Here is a 16,983-nt window from a genome sequence, read left to right on the forward strand (position 1 = left end):
TATATGTGTATATATATATATATATATATGTAAAATCACTCTTCTTTATTCATTCATCTTTTGATGGACATATGAAGTCTTTCCATAGTTTGACTATTATGGACATTGCTGCTATAAACATTGGGGTGCATGTGTCCCTTTGGTCATTTTTTATTTGCATCTTTGGGGTAAATATCTAGTAGTGCAATTGCTGGGTCATAGGGTAGCTCTATTTTTAACTTCTTGAGGAAACTTTGTACTGTTTTCCATAGTGGCTATACCAGCTTGTATTTCCACCAACAGTGTAAGAGAGTTCCCCTTTCTCTACATCCTCACCAACATTTTATTTCCTCTCTTGTAAATTTTAGCAATTCTGACTCCTATGAGGTGGTATCTCATTGTTCTTTTGGTTTGTATTGCCCTGTTGTCAAGAGACGTGGAGCATTTTTTCATATGTATGTTGGCTATTTGGATGACTTCTTTGGAGAAATGTCTCTTCATGTCTTCTGCCCATTTCTTGACTGGGTTATTTGTTTTTTGGGTGTTGAGTTTGGTAAGATTTATAGATCTTGGATGCTAAAAATATCACTTTATGAAAATGGCAGGCAAGCTGGACATGGGGGAAATGGTGAGTTTCAGCAAGGCCAAGCTGAAGAAAATGGAGATGCAGGAGTAAAACACACTGCTGAACAAAGAGACCATGGAGCAGAAGTGAAATGAAGTTTCCTAAGAAGCTAGAGGATCCCCACCCTGTCATCTTCAAGACACTCCAGTTGTGATGTGGAGGAAGAATAGCCATCAGCAAGATGTATATAAGCAACAAGTGGCACTGTGAACCTGGGCACTCTGAGCTGATATTACCAGCCTGCAGGTCTCTGAGGGGACCCCCCCACACACACACATGCACAACAATCAGACTGCCAAATTCTCTGGTTTTCCCTAGGATATTATAGCAAATTATTTGCATGATTAAAGAAAAAAAGTACATGATGGCAAAACCAAACAAATAAACAAATAAAAAACACATGTGGCTGTTCAATTTTTCCAACACCATTTGTTGAAGACTGTCTTTTTTACATTAGATATCCTTTCCTGCTTTGTCGAATATTAGTTGACCATAGGTTTGAGGGTACATTTCTGGTTTGCTATTTTTTCCATTGATCTATGTGTCTGTTTTTATCCCAGTACCATAATGTCTTGATGATTACAGCCTTGTAATAAAGCTTTAAGTCCGGCATTGTGATACCACCAACTTTGGTTTTCTTTTTCAATGTTCCTCTGGCTATTCAGGGTCTTTTCTGCTTCCATACAAATCTTAGGATTATTAGTTCCAGCTCTGTGAAAAATGTTGATGGTATCTTGATAGGGTTTGCTTTGAATGTGTAGATTGTCCTGCGTAGCATAACTTTTTTAAATTTTTATTTTATTTTTCAGTGTTCCAAGATTCATTATTTATGGACCACCCCCAGTATGATTCTTCCAATACATGAGCATTGAATTTTTTTTTTTCATTTCTTTGTGTCTTCCTCAATTTATTTCACAACTGTTATGTAATTTTTTTAATTTTTTATATTTTATTTATTTATTTGACAGAGAGAGAGACCATAAGTAGGCAGAGAGGCAGGCACAGAGAGAGGGGGAAGCAGGCTCCCTGCTGAGCACAGAGCCCCGATGTGGACCTCAATCCCAGGACCCTGGGATCATGACCTGAGCCGAAGGCAGAGGCTTAACCCACTGAGCCACCTAGGCGCCCTTATGTAATTTTTAGATTATAGATCCTTTACCTTTTGTTTAGGCTTATTTCTAGGTATCTTATGGTTTTGGAAGCAATTGTAAATGGGACTGATTCTTTAATTTCTCTTTTTTCTGCCTCATTGATAGTGTACAGAAATGCAACTGATTTCTGTGCATTCATTTTATATCCTGCCATGTTGCTGAACTCCTGTATAAGTTCTAGGAATTTGGGGGTAGAATCTTTTGGGTTTTCTACATAAAATAAGAGTTAAAATTTGAATATTTCTTTGCTAATTTGAATGCCTTTTATTTCTTTTTGTTGTCTTATTGCTGCTGGTAGGTCTTTTTATACTATGTTGAGCAAAGTAGTGACAGTGGGCATCCCTGTCATGTTCCTGAACTTAGGGGAAAACTTGAGAATGATATTTGCTGAGGGCTTTTGGTAGATGGCTTTTATGATACTGGGTTATGGTTCCTCTATCCTTATACTGTGGAGAGTTTTAATCAAGAAAGAATGCTGCATTTTTCAAATGCTTTTTCTGCATCTCTAGAGAGGATCATATGTTCTCATTTTTTCTTTTATTAGTATGATGTAGCACATTGATTGATTTGTGAATGTTGAGCCACCCTTGCAGCATGGGAATTAATCCCACTTAGTCATGGTGAATAATCCTTTTAATATACTCTTATATCCTATTGACTAGTATCTTGGTAAGAATTTTGCCATTCATGTTCATCAGGAATGTTTATCTGTAAATCTTCTTTTTTGGTGAGGTCTTTGTCTGGTTTTGGGATAAAGGTAATTCTGGCCTCATAAAAGAGTTTGGAAGTGGGGCACTGGGGTGGCTCAGTGGTTAAAGTCTCTGCCTTCAAGTCCGGTCATGATCCCAGGGTCCTGGGATTGAGCCCCATATCAGGCTCTCTGCTTGTCAGGGAGCCTGCTTCTTCCTCTCTCTCTCTACCTGCCTCTCAGCCTACTTGTGATCTCTGTCTGTCAAATAAATAAATAAAATCTTAAAAAAAAAAAAAGAGAGAGAGAGAGTTTGGAAGTTTTCCTTCCATATCTATTTTTGAAATAGCTTCAGAAGAATAGGTATGATTTCTTCTTTAAATGTTTGGTAGAATTCCCCTGAGAAGCCATCCAGCCCTGGACTATTTTTTGTTCAGATATTTTTTATTACTGCTTCAATTTCCTTGCTGATTATGGGTCTGTTCAGGTTTTCTATTTCTTCCTTTTTCAGTTTTGGTAGTTTATAAATTTCCAGGAATGCATCCATCTCTTCCAGATTGTCAAATTTGCTGGCATATAGTTGCTCATAATATGTTCTTATAATTGTATTTTCCCGGTGTTGGCCGTGATCTCACCTCTGTTATTCATGATTATATTAATTTGGGTCCTTTCTCTTCCCTTTTTGATAAGTCTGTCTAGGGGTTTATCAATCTTATTAATTCTTTCAAAGAATGAATTTCTAGTTTCTTGGATCTATTCTGCTGTTCTTTCTGGTTTCTAGTTCATTGATTTTTGCTCTTATCTTTATTATTTCTCTTCTCCTGCTTGGTTTAGACTTGTTTGCTATTCTTTCTCCAGCTCCTTTAAGTGTAAGGTTAGCTTGTGTATTTGAAACTTTTCTAGTTTCTTGAGAAAAGTTTCTATTTCTATGTACTTCCCTCTTAGGACCAATTTGCTGCATCCTAAAGATTTTGAATAGTTGTGTTTGCATTTTTATTTGTTTCTATATTTTTTAAGTTATTTAATTTTCTGGTTGACCCATTCATTCTTTAGTAGGATGTTCTTTAGCCTCCATGTAGTTGAGTCCTTTCCAACTTTCCTCTTGTGATTGAGTTCAAGTTTCATAACATTGCATTCTGAAAATACACAGACAATGATCCGAATCTTTTGGTACCAGTTGAGACCTGATTTGTGACCCAATATGTGATCTACTCTGGAGACTGTTCCATGTGCACATGAGAAAAATGTGTATTCTGTTGCTTTAGGATGGAATGCTCTGTATACATCTGTGAAGTCCATCTGACCCAGTGTGTCATTCAAAGCCCTGTTTCTTGTTTATCCTCTCCTTAAATGTTCTGTCCATTCCTGTGAGGTGGGTGTTGAAGTCCCCTACTATTATTGTATTATTATTAATGTGCTCCATCAATTTGTGGTTTTTTTTATTAATTTGGTTAATTTTTTGATGTAATTGGGTGCTCCAAAGATAGGGGCATAAACATTTATCATTGTTAGATCATCTTGTTGGATAGACCTTTTAAGTATGATATAGTGTCCCTCTTCTTCCCTTATTACAGTCTTTGGCTTAAAAATCTGATTTTTCTGATATGAGGATTGCTAACCCAGCTTTCTTTTGAGGTCCATTAGCATGACAAATGGTTCACCTCCTCACTTTCAATCTGAAGGGGTCTTGGTTTTAAATGAGTCTCTTCTAGACAGTATATGGGTGGGTCTTGCTTTTTTATCCAATCGAATACCCTGTGCCTTTTAATTGGAGCATTTAGCCCATGTACATTTAGAATAATTATTGAAAGATATGAATTTATTACCATGTATTACCTATAAAGTCCCTGTTTATGTAGATTGTCTCTTTTTCTCTGGCCTATGTTACTTTTGGGCTCTCTTTTTGCTTACAGGATCCTTTTTAATATTTATTTCAGGACTGGTTTAGTGATCACAAATTCTTTGAGCTTCTGTTTGTCCTGGAAGCTCTTTATCTCTCCTTACTTTCTGAATGATGACCTTGCTGGATAATGTATTCTTGGCTCCATGTTCTTCTCATTTAATACCCTGAATATATCATGCCAGCTCTCTCTGGCCTGATAGGTCTTTGTGGATAGGTCTGCTGCCAGCCTAATGTTTCTGCTCTTGAGGTTAAGAAGCTCTTGCCCTGAGCTGCTTTCAGGATTTTCTTTTCATCTCTGAAATTTTCAAGCTCCCCTATCTATTTTAATGATTCTGAGGGGGGTTCTCTGTGCATCCTGGACTTGAATGCCTATTTCCTTCCCCAAGTTATGGAAGCTCTCAGCTATAATTTGCTCAAACGTACCTTCTGTTCCTTTCTTTCTTCTTCCTTTGCAACCCTAATAATTCTAATATTGTTTCAATTTATGGTATCACTGATTTTTCTAAGCCTCCCCTCATGGTCCATTAGTTGCTTTTCTCTCTTTTCCTCAGCTTCCTTCCTTAACATCATCCTGTCTTCTATGTCACTTACTCTTCAGCCTCATTTATCCTACCAGAGCATTCAATTTAGATTTCATCTCAGTTAAGCATTTTTAATTTAAGCCTGATTAGATTTAATTTCTGCACTAGGGATTCTCTAATGTCTTTATGCATTCTTCAAGCCCAGCTAGTAATTTTATAAATATTATTCTGAATTCTACATCTGACATTTTACTTATATCCATATTGACTAGATCTATGGCAGAAAATACTACCTGTTTCTATTTTTGTTGTTGTAAATTTCTCCTAGTCATTTTGTCCAAGGAAGAATAGAAGAATGAGAGAATAAAAACAAAAATATCAACCATGACCCCAACAAAATATACACTAGACAAATCTGAAGAGGTCAGAAACAAACAAACAACAGGAAAAAAGTGAATATATTCTCAAAGGTGGACAAAACAGGGTGATCCATGTGGTCCTGTGTGTATTTTGGTCTGTTTATTAGAAGACACTAAATCCTAAAATTGCAAAGAAAGAAAAACTTATACAAAAATAAAATTGAATACATTGAAAGGAAGCAAAAAATGAAGACTATATCTATAAAATATAAATGTAAAAATGAAAAATTTTTTAAAAAAGACTTCATAATAAAGAGTTGAGGGATACCTGATGGCTCAGTCACGTAAGCATCTGCCTTCCACTCAGGTCTTGATCTCAGTGGCCTGGAATCAAGACCTGCATTGAGATCCCTGCTCAGTGGCGTTCTGCTTCTCATTCCCCCTGCACTTGCACTCTTGCTCTCTCTCTCCCTCTCAAATAAATAAGCTCTTTAAAAAACAAAACAAAAAAACAAAGTTGATAAAATAGGAAAATAGTTGAAAAGAAGTAAAAAGAAAAGATAAAAACATTTTTTAACTGAAAGTCTAAAGACTCTTGAGAAAAAAAACCCTCAAATTCTATATACTATTTTTCCCTAGCATAGGAGTTTTTCAGTTCTGAAAAACTGATCCAGTTCTGATCCAAAACTTGGTATTCACCTGATGTTCCTTCTGGTCTTCTTGGAAAAGAGCCTGTTGCACTTGTTCTCAGTTTTCTTTGCCTGGACAAAGTTGTACCACCCTTGCCACGTGGCCAGGCTCACTGTAAGCTGCTTCAAGTTGTTCTATGTGGCTTTTGTTCCCTGAAGGTTTTTAACACAGCTTACAAAAAGCGGTCATTTTCTATTTGTAGAATTGCAGCAATTCTTTTCTTAGATCTCAGGTTGAGTTCAGAGGTGTCCAGAATGACTTGATAGATATCTAACTGAATTCAATGGACCAGATGAAATGTGGGTCTCCTCTTACATCATCTTCCCTTCTTCTTCCTTAATTGTGTAATCTTTTAATCACTTTACAGAATCTCAAGTCTATGATTTGGTACTATATTTCAAATGAGCTGTATATTTCTTGCCTTATTCTTTAAACAAAATAGTATATTTTGAAACAAAATGCTACTTTATTTTAGATATTGAAATTGGATTTTCAGTATATAATTTAATGTTAAAAATGAAATGAAAAGTCTGGTTTTATTTTGTGGTTTTGCTACTCTTATAATAACTAGTATGCAAAATAGATTCTATGTCTATCAGTTTCCTCAACCAGTACAAGTAGCAGTTTGAACAATGAAAATGGTCAAATTATATTTTCCTTAATTTAAAAAAAATATCATTTTCTGTAATTGTGGTAAAATATTCACAAAATAAAATTTGTCATCTTAACCATTTTTAAGTGTGCAATGCATTTCCATTAAGTGTGTGTGTGTGTGTGTATAGTTGTGCAAGCATCTCCACCATCAATCTCTAGAACTTATTTCACCTTGTAGAAATGAAGCTCTGTACCTAAATAACTTCTTATCCTCCTCTCCTTCAAGCCTGCAGCAACTACCAATCTATTCTCTGTGTCTTTGAATTTGACTAATCTACATAATCCATATGAGTGGAATCATACAGTGTTTGTCCTTTCATGAATGGCTTATGTCTTTTAGCATAATGTTCTCATGGTTCATCCATGCTGTAGCATGTGTCAGAATTTGCTTTCTTCTTAAAGTAATACTTTTATTTTATTTTTTTTAAAGATTTTATTTATTTTTTTTAACAGACAGAGATCACAAGTAGGCAGAGAAGCAGGCAGAGAGAGAGGGAGGAAGCAGGCTTCTTGCTGAGCAGAGAGCCTGATGTGGAGCTCGATCCCAGGACCCTGGGATCATGACCTGAGCCGAAGGCAGAGGCTTAACCCACTGAGCCACCCAGGCGCCCCTTAAAGTAATACTTCTAAAGTAATAGTCCATTGTATGTATATACCATTTGTTTATACATTTATCCATCAACAAACACTTCACTGCTTCTACCTTTGGGCTATATTGAATAATGCTGCTATGAACAGGAATGTGCAAACACCTGTTTAAGTCCCTGCTTTCAATCATTGGGGAAGTATATCCACAGGTGAAATAGTTAAATTGTATGTTAACTCCATTTTTATTTTTTAAGGGATTGCCTTACTGTTCTCCATAGTAACTGTACCAGAAAGTATTTTTAAATTAGATTCACAGAAAAAAATGGTTCTGGAAAGTAAAAGGTGATTTCAGAATCCACTGAAAATGATATGTTAATGTCATGTGAAAGAAAGATGGCAAAACAGATGGAATCCAGTGGAGAAATAAGTAAAAGGACAAGACACATAAAAAAATAAAAGAAATGAGAGTAGTAGAAAATAAGAGATTTAAAGCTGACAGAGATAAAAGTCAAGTGGATGTTCATTTATACATGTTACTACTAACATGTGTATTTGATAAGGTGGAGTTGCTCAGAAATACAGTGCAAGTTTTATGTAATATAAATATAGTTATTTCCAAAATTTTAAAAAGTTTATTAATAAAAATATTTTGCAAAAATTTCACTCACATTTGGAGATCTTTTTTTTTATTTTCTCTGGATTCCCTATTACCACCTTCTCCAAATGGAACGTTTTTCTTTTTTATATCCTTGACAAATTCCATAAACACTGCAACCATTTCTGTCATTAATGTTGTGATTATAATATTATATACACATTTTATGTAATTATCACAACTACTGAGTTAAATACTATTATCATTTCCATATTTCAGTTAATACCATTGAATTCAGGAGTATGTAACTAGTACCTAAATGGAGTGAAGAATCAAACTTTCCTACTCAAACTCTCTTCTTCATCTCTAACTCTGCCTAAGAATACATTTTAGCCAGTGTGGAAATACTTAAAATTTAAAAATTATATATATATATATATATATATATATATATATATATATATATATTTAAAAAGGAGAAAATTTATCATATAAACATCGAACTATTAATTCAGGAATTCCATTACATAGTGAAGTTATCATATGAATTCATTAAATCTAATCATATATAGAGAATGTTAAATTTCAATATCCTAAAAGATCTGCACCATAAGAAAGTCACACTACTTTGTGTTAGAGAGTACAAACAATATTCTTTCCAAAGAAGCACAGTAGCATATACATAAAAGCAGTATCACTTTTGGGTGTTGAAAGAAATAAAAGAATGGCATCCTGAAAATTGAAATATGAGTAGTTATCAAAAACAGCAAGATATATTCAATTACCATACTAAAAGGGAGTTTTAAAATCCTTCTTATGAAATATTATCAACATGATTTCCAACTGAATAGTTATGTATTATTAGTTCTTACAAGATCCACCATTATGCCAGGTGTATATGCAGGAGTGCAGGTATGATGATCTCCCTCCAATCCTCTATTGTGTATCTGCTGCTTCACTTATTTGTAACATCACTTCTACAGAATAAGTTAAGGAACATTAGAGCTTGAGATTTGTGGGGTTCTACAGCCAGGAAACACTAGGTTTTCAATCGATAATTAGGGGTTAAAAAAAAGTCTATATTTTTCCCTACACTTCTGATACCTTCATAATAATGAGAATTCGAATAATGACATAAAAGTATAGGTTATTTGGAGGCTTTTTGTGTTTTATAAGCACAGTTATAATTAATTTGTGAGTTTAACTATAAACCATACTGTTTATGAGTTCACTGTTTGTACTTACTGAGCATTGTTATGGCAACCTACCAGAAAGTTGATGAGAAAATAGTTGTTTCTTGTAACAAATACATTGAACTTCTTTATAATACAGTGGGTGCCTTACATTTTTTTTTTTTTGCATTACGTACCCCAAGAACAATGCTTAGTACAAAGTTTGCTTAATGAAATGTTTACTAAGTAATGAAAAAATATAAAAGAGATTAGTATATTTCTTTGTAACTATTAATGCTTCCATGCTACATGTAATAGTCACTGTTGAGCCTCTTAAGCATGCTAATTTCTCTTTATCATGACATTCTTTATTGATTAATAAAGGAAGTGCCATTTGGGTTCTGTTGGGAAACATAGGCAGATGGTTGGTTTTTCTGGTTTTACATAACTAATTTATTCTAACATTTCTACCTATCTCTTAAGCCTCCTCTCCCCTTCCTTAATTTCCTGCCATTGGATTTCTGGCTTCTCCATCTCATTTGCTGTGTCCATGCTTTAAGGAGCAATCCCATCAGTGAAGTAACACCATCATCACATGTTTTTGAAAAGCCATTAATTCCTGATTAATGACAGATTGATTCTATGGCTAATAATACGTAGGAATATATAAATTATGAGACATTCTTGGAAGAGAAAACTTGGTAATACAATCAACAAATTTGTGAATCAATAAATAACAATAAAACATGGGTGGTGAATGCCTAACCCACTTAAATGTATAATTATAATTTATCAACTATTAAAATAATGGCTACTAAGCAGAATAAAAATGTTGCACACTTTTAAACACTGATATTGTGATAATATTGTATAAATGATTTTATAACCAACAGATAGCTCAAAAGGAAAGGGGTAGGAAGATGCAAGAAAATATAATTTCATGCATACATGTGATTTTCTCTATACTTCACACCAGAAAATTAATCTAAAAATATTTAAGAGTTTCTAGTGTTTTAAAACTTGCTACAAGGTATAAAATCACATTTTAGAAAATAATAACTATAAAGAAATATTTTTATGAATTGCATAAATTCTTTAAATTCCCAAAAAGGTATAAGTGGTGGTAGTATAGTTAAATTCACTATTTCTTGGCTTGGTTCAAATTATTTGTTTTTTTTCTTGTCTTGGAAAGGCCTATATGAGGACACTCAGTCCAATATGTCCTATTTGTCAACACCACCAGCCTGGATGCATTCATTTGCCCTTTAGAATAAAGGATGATACTGGTGGGAACAGTGGCATCAGGAGGCAAGAGCTGGAGTTACCTCTTGCTACTTTATGGTCAAAATGCTAGACTTGGCAGTCAGCTATAAGCAACATTTTAGGAAGATTGGGATAGGTATATTGGAGTGTTTCCTTTCTGGAAGAACACTCCAAGGTTAATTCTGAAGACAAAGATTTTGTTGTTGTTGTTTTTTCCCAGCTTTATAGAAATGTTATTGAAATATAACATATGTGAGTTTAAGTTGTAAACGTGATGATTTCATACATATATATATATTTTGCAAACTGATCACTACAGTGAAGTAGTTAACACCTCCAACCCCTCCCAAATTAACATTTTTTTTTCCACTTGTGATGATAACATTTAAAATCTGCTCTCTTAATAACTTTCAGGTTTAGTATACAGTATTGTTAATTATAGTCAATATGTTATATATTAGATCCCCAAACTTACTCAATTACAGCCAGAAGTTTGTAAGGCTAGAGCAATAAAGATTGTTAAACCACTCCCTCCCCCATATTTCCCTGGGCCTAAGGTGGTCTCCTCCCCCTGGGTGTCTGGTTGTTGTTCTCCCTCTATATCCACAAAATATGGGTATACCTTTTCAATAGCTATAATTTCACCTTTTTTATTTTAAGTCATTCTCTTCTCATACTTAGACCCTGTCCAGCAACATCAAGTGCAAAAAAAGACAAAAGTGTTTACACAATCACAATTAAATGTGAATCCCCGCAGCCCTGTTTGGCTAGGCCCAGTGAGTGCAACAACAAGGAGTGCTAACAAATAATAAATAAATAAATAAATAAATAAATAAATAAATAAACAACCTATGAACCTCCAAGCTGTAGCTGTCATTTAAACACAGGTTTGTGAGTAAATATGACAGAGAAGTAAGATGGGAGCATCACTGGGAAGGCTTTAAAGTACTTAAGGGCTGGAGAAGATAAAATTCACAGCTCAACAGGTCATAATTTTCCTGTGAACATTTATTTTCTCCTAATCCAATATACACATGCAGAGATTTACATTCACATGTACTAAATGAAAAAGATAGATCAATATACAACACTGATATTAAAATTGAGTTTGTGTTCTTTTGTTTATTTATTTATTTATTTATTTTTAAAATTTTTATTGTATTATGTTAGTTACCATACAATACATCATTATTTTTTGATGTAGTTTCAAGCTTCATTGTTTACATATAATACTCCATGCAATATGTGCCCTCCGTAATAACCTCCACCAGGCTCACCCATCCCTCATCCTCCTCCCCTCTAAAATTACCAGGTTGTTTCTCAAAGTCCAGAGCTTCTCATGGTTCATTTCCCCCACAAATTTCCTCCCCTTAAGTTTTCATTTCCATCTAATGTCCTCCATGTTATTCCTAGTGTTCCACAAGTAAGTGAAACCATATCATAATTGACTTGACAATTCCTACTTGACTTATTTCACTCAGCATAATCTCCTCCAGTCCCATCCATGCTGATACAAAAGTTGGGTATTCATTCTTTCTGATGGCTGACTAATATTCCATTGTATATATGAACCATATCATCTTTAACCATTCATCTGTTGACGGACATCTCGGCTCTTTCCACAGTTTTGACATTGCTACTCTGGACATATAGGCTTTCTTTTCACTACATTTGTATCTTTGGATAAATACCCAGTAGTGCAATTTGCAGGGTCATAGGGTAGCTCTATTTTTAATTTTCTGAGAAATCTGCACATTATTTTCCAAAGTGACTGCACCAACTTGCATTCCCATAAACAGTGTTAGAGTTTTCCCCATTCTCCACATCCTCTCCAACATTTGCTGTTTCCTGCCTTGTTAATGTTCACCATTCTAACTGGTGTAAAGTGGTATCTCAATGTGGTTTTGATTTGAATTTTCCTGATGGCTAATGATGATGAATATTTTTTCATGTGTCTCTTAGCCATTTGTATGTTTTCAATGGAGAAATGTCTGTTTATGTCTTCTGCCCATTTTTTGACTTGATTTACTGTTTTTTGGGTGTTAAGTTTGAGAAGTTCTTTATAGATCTTGCATATCAGCCCTTTGTCTGCAGTGTCATTTGCAAATATCTTCTCCCATTCCATGCATTGTCTCTGTTTTTTTGACTGTTTCCCTTGCTGTGCAGAAGCTTTTTATCTTGATGAAGTCCCAAAAGTTCATTTTTGCTTTTGTTTCCTTTGCCCTTGGAGACGTGTCTTGGAAGAAGTCGCTGTGGCTGATGTCTGAGAAGTTACTGCCTCTGTTCTCCTCTAGGATTTTGATGGATTCCTATCTCACATTGAGGTCTTTCATCCATTTTGAGTTTGTCTTTATGTATGGTGTAAGAGAATGGTCAATTTCATGGTTCTATACATAGCTGTCCAATTTTCCCAGCACCATTTATTGAAGAGATGCTTTTTTCCACTGGATATTTTTCCTGCTTTGTCAACGATTATTTGACCATAGAATTGAGGGTCCATATCGGGACTCTCTACTCTGTTCCATTGGTCTATGTGTCTGTTTTTATCCCAGTGCCATGCTGTCTTGGTGAACACAACTTTATAATAAAGCTTGAAATCAAGCAACATGAAGCCTCCAGCTTTGTTTTACTTTTTCAACATTTCCTTGGTGATTCAGGGCCTTTTCTGGTTCCAAACAAATTTTAGGATTCTTTGTTCCAGCACTTTGAAAAATGCCAATGGTATTTTGTTTGGGATGGCACTGGAAATATAGATTGCTCTGGGCAGCATAGACTTTATAACAACATTTATTCTTCAGATCCATGAGTATGGAATAGTCTTCCATCTTTTTGTATCTTTTTCAATTTCTTGCATGAGTGTTCCATAGCTCCTCAAACACAGATCCTTTACCTCTTTGGTTAGGTTTATTCTAAGGTATCTTATGTTTTTTTGTGCTATTGTAAATGGAATTGATTCTCTAATTTCCCTTTCTACAGTTTCATTGTTAGTATATAAGAAAGCAACTGATTTAGGGGTGCCTGGGTGGCTCAGTCGTTAAGCGTCTGCCTTCGGCTCAGGTCATTATCCCAGGGTCCTGCGATAGGGGCCCACATCAGGCTCCCCGCTCAGCAGTGATCCTACTTCTCCACCTCTCATTCCCCTACTTGTGTTCCTTCTTTCACTGTGTCTTTATCTGTCAAATAAATAAAATCTTAAAAAAAAAAAAAAAGAAAGCAACTGATTTCTGTGCATTGATTTTGTATCCTGCCATATTACTGAATTGCTGTATTCTTAAATGTATCTTAATGTGAGTTATTTTACCTGTGAAGCCAAATTAGGGCTAACCATGTTATGTTTCCATTACTAAGTGTCAAAGGGATCACCAAGCATTGCCTTTTCTGTGGTGTCAAGGAGAAGTATTAGCAAGACTTCTATAATGCTGGCCTGATAGAAAAACATTTTGTCTAGAGTGTTAGAAACTGAAACAGGCAATAAATGGAATGAGAGGAGACATTAGTCTTCTGAACTTTGCAATGGAGAATTGTTACTTGCGTGATTAATATATCTTGTTTCCTTTTACAACAGTTCTAAAGTTGAAACCAGCATGTATCAGAGTTTATTTCTTATCCTCATTAGGTTGTTTGTAGATATTAGATTCTCAGTTTTATGTGGTAATCTCCTATCCTATCCCAGCCCCATGATCAGGCCATAGCTTTATCACATGAACAGGATGCTAGTGCAATTGTTAAAAGCAACTCCAGTTCCGAAGCACTGAACAGAAATCCTCGAGGCAAAAATTGGTGTTGGTGCTCTCCTCTTGCCAATGATTCATAGTTTCAATTTATTTTTGATATCTGTGACTTCCTTACTTTTATGCAAAATCACCACCAAATTTTAAAGGATGCTTTAAAATGCTATATCATACATTTTATTTGTCATGATCTGAGAGGTCATTTAGTGGACTTAATCCACTGAACTGACAGAAACGGAAGACAAAAACTCATTTTTATCTTCTAAGTCACTTAATCATTTAATTAATTTTTTTGTATGAAATTGTATTCAGTACCATTCAGTAGCTTTATTTCATTAGATACTTCTAGTTTAATTGTGCTATTTTTCTCTGTGACTTCTGGACTGGAATGATGGATAAGACATGATAAGTCTTAAAGAAATGCCTGAAATATTTTGGCACATGACTTCTACCTATTACCTATTTATTTTAAATTAACTTTTAACTAAGGTATTTTAGGTGGGTACTACAATTAAAAGATAAAGTAGGACCAGAATTTTAAGACTTATTTTTTTAAACAAAAACATTTTAATAGTAAAAAAAGCTTTATATAGAGCTAACACAATGAGAGTCTAGAAGAGCTTCGGTATGCAAACATCATATAAATCAAGGTTCTCAACTAGAGGTGACTCCCCACCACCACCCCTGAAACACTTAGTAATATCTGAAGACATTTGTTGTTTGTCCTATTGGTTTGGAGGTCCTAATGTCTTCCAATGTGTAAAGACAGAATGCTGCTAAATACCATATAATGCATAAGACAATACTTCCTTCCCACTTTTATGCACCCCAGAAAGAAATAAACCCCAAATATCAATATTGTCAACATTTGGGAAGCCTGGCATAGATTTATATGATTGAACAGACAATGTTAATGATACTGGGAAAAGTAGAAAACAGAGAGCCAGATAAGACTTAAGCAACATGGGACAAACATCAGCTAAGAGGAGATGAAGATGGGTGAAAAAACTAGTGAAACAGGGAAGAAGTGATCTTAGCAACTCTAAGTAAGGACATTAAGACACAAGCTGAAAAGAGATAGCAAAAATAGAAAGAAATAATTTAATCAGCCCCAAAGGTATAGAGATATAACAGAAATGGTAGAATATATGATCCAGAAGGATCAAAAGAGATTTTCTCTTTTACTCTATCTCTCCCCACTGCTCGATCTCTCTCTCTCTCCCAAAAAAATAAACCTTAAAAAAAATTCCTTCAAAAATTGGCTTGGAGTCACATAACAGATTTAGTAAGGATATTTTGGTACATTGCTTCTTTCTTATAAGCAGCAAATGGTTGGTATAATTTACAGTGATAAGAATAAACTCACCTATAGCCTATCTATAACTCTAGTCCTCTCTATCTGAGATCAAAATGTCTATTTATAATTCTGTGCTTTGTAAATTGAAGGTTAAATTTCTGTTCAAAAAACATCTACTTTCCAAGCTATATTTATCAATCAATGACTTTAATTCAGTGTAATTCCAGTTTCAGTGATTTTGTAGAAATTAAATTGCTTTCTACTTTAAACTGCTTACTTCTTATATTTGGCATAAATGTCAAATCATGAAAATAGCCTCTTTCATACACAAGAAAGTATTATAAGGGGTCATCCTCATCTAGGGCCAACAAGAAAAGTAAATTATCCCTGCCATTAATGCTGATGTTACAGTGGTAATTACCACATAACATCTAGTGAAATTATACTGTGAGAGTAATTTCCTATTGAGTTGATTACCACCTGGATTCACTGTTTTGTAATTGGTTAAGTAGTAGCAAGCAATAATTGAAGAAAATAGAAAATAGCTTGTATTCATTTAAAGACACACAGATGACTCAGTCGCTGAGAAACAAAAATAGAAATGTACTCCCATTCTGAAGTTTTACATCATGAAATACATGTATATGACTATGAAAATTATAATTTCAGAATGTACAATTAGGAAATGTCCAAATAATAATTTTAGTAAATGAAATCTTTCTAATGATGTTAGAAAAAGAAATAATATAATTTGGAGGGATTTTTTTGGTTTGACTAGTTCATTATCTTACAGTACTACTTGAAAATGTTTGCTTTTTTGTGTGGGGGTAGGTTTAATTTTAATTCCTGTTAGTTAATATACAGTGTAAAATTAGTTTCAGGTGTAGAATTTAGTGATTCAACACTAACATACGACACCCTGTGCTCTTCACAACAAGTGCACTCCTTACCCCATCACCTTATTGAAACAATCACCATACCTACCTCCCCTCTGGTAACCATCAATTTGTTCTCTATAGTTAAGAATCCGTTTCTTGGTTTGCCTCTCTCTCCTTTTTTCCCCCCAATAGTTTATTTTACTTCTTAAATTCCAAACATGAATGAAATCATACAGTATTTTTCTCTGACTTATTTCACAAAGTAAAATAATCTCTAGCTCCACCCATGTCACTGCAAATGGGAAGTTTTCATTCTTTTTTATGACTAAGTAGTATTCCTGTGTGTGTGTGTGTGCATGTGTGTGTACACACCACTTCTTTATCCATTCATCTGTTGATGGACATTTGTGCTTTTTCCATAGTTTGGCTATTATTGATAATTCTGTTTATAAACACTGGAGTGCTTGTATCCCTTCAAATTAGTATTTCTGTATCCTTTGGGTAGATACCAGTTTGTTCAGTTGTTGGGTTGTAAGGTAGTTCTGTTCTTAACTTTTTGAGGAAACTTCATACTGTTTCCAGAGTGGCTTTATCAGATTGCACTTCCACCAACAGTGCAAGAGGGTTCTCCTTTCTCAGCAGCCTCACCAACACCTGTTGTTTCATGGATTGTTAATTTTAGCCATTCTGACAGGTGTGAGGTGATATCTTATTGTAGTTTTAATTTGTATTTCTCTGATGATGAATGATGTTGAGCATCTTTTCATGTGTCTATTAGTCATTTATATATCTTCTTGGAAAAATGTCTATTTATGTCTTCTGCCCATTTATTAATTGGATTATTTGCTTTTTAAGTGTTGAGTTTTATAAGCTCCTTATAGATTTTGGA

At 34.5% G+C, this 16,983-nt stretch overlaps 1 pseudogene; it reads left to right on the plus strand.

The window, feature by feature from the left end:
* Positions 1-577: 577 nt before the first annotated feature.
* On the plus strand, positions 578-709 carry LOC116573982 (annotated as a pseudogene).
* Positions 710-16,983: the final 16,274 nt, after the last annotated feature.

Source organism: Mustela erminea, chromosome 15 (assembly GCF_009829155.1).
Source record: "Mustela erminea isolate mMusErm1 chromosome 15, mMusErm1.Pri, whole genome shotgun sequence".
Taxonomy (NCBI): domain Eukaryota; kingdom Metazoa; phylum Chordata; class Mammalia; order Carnivora; family Mustelidae; genus Mustela; species Mustela erminea.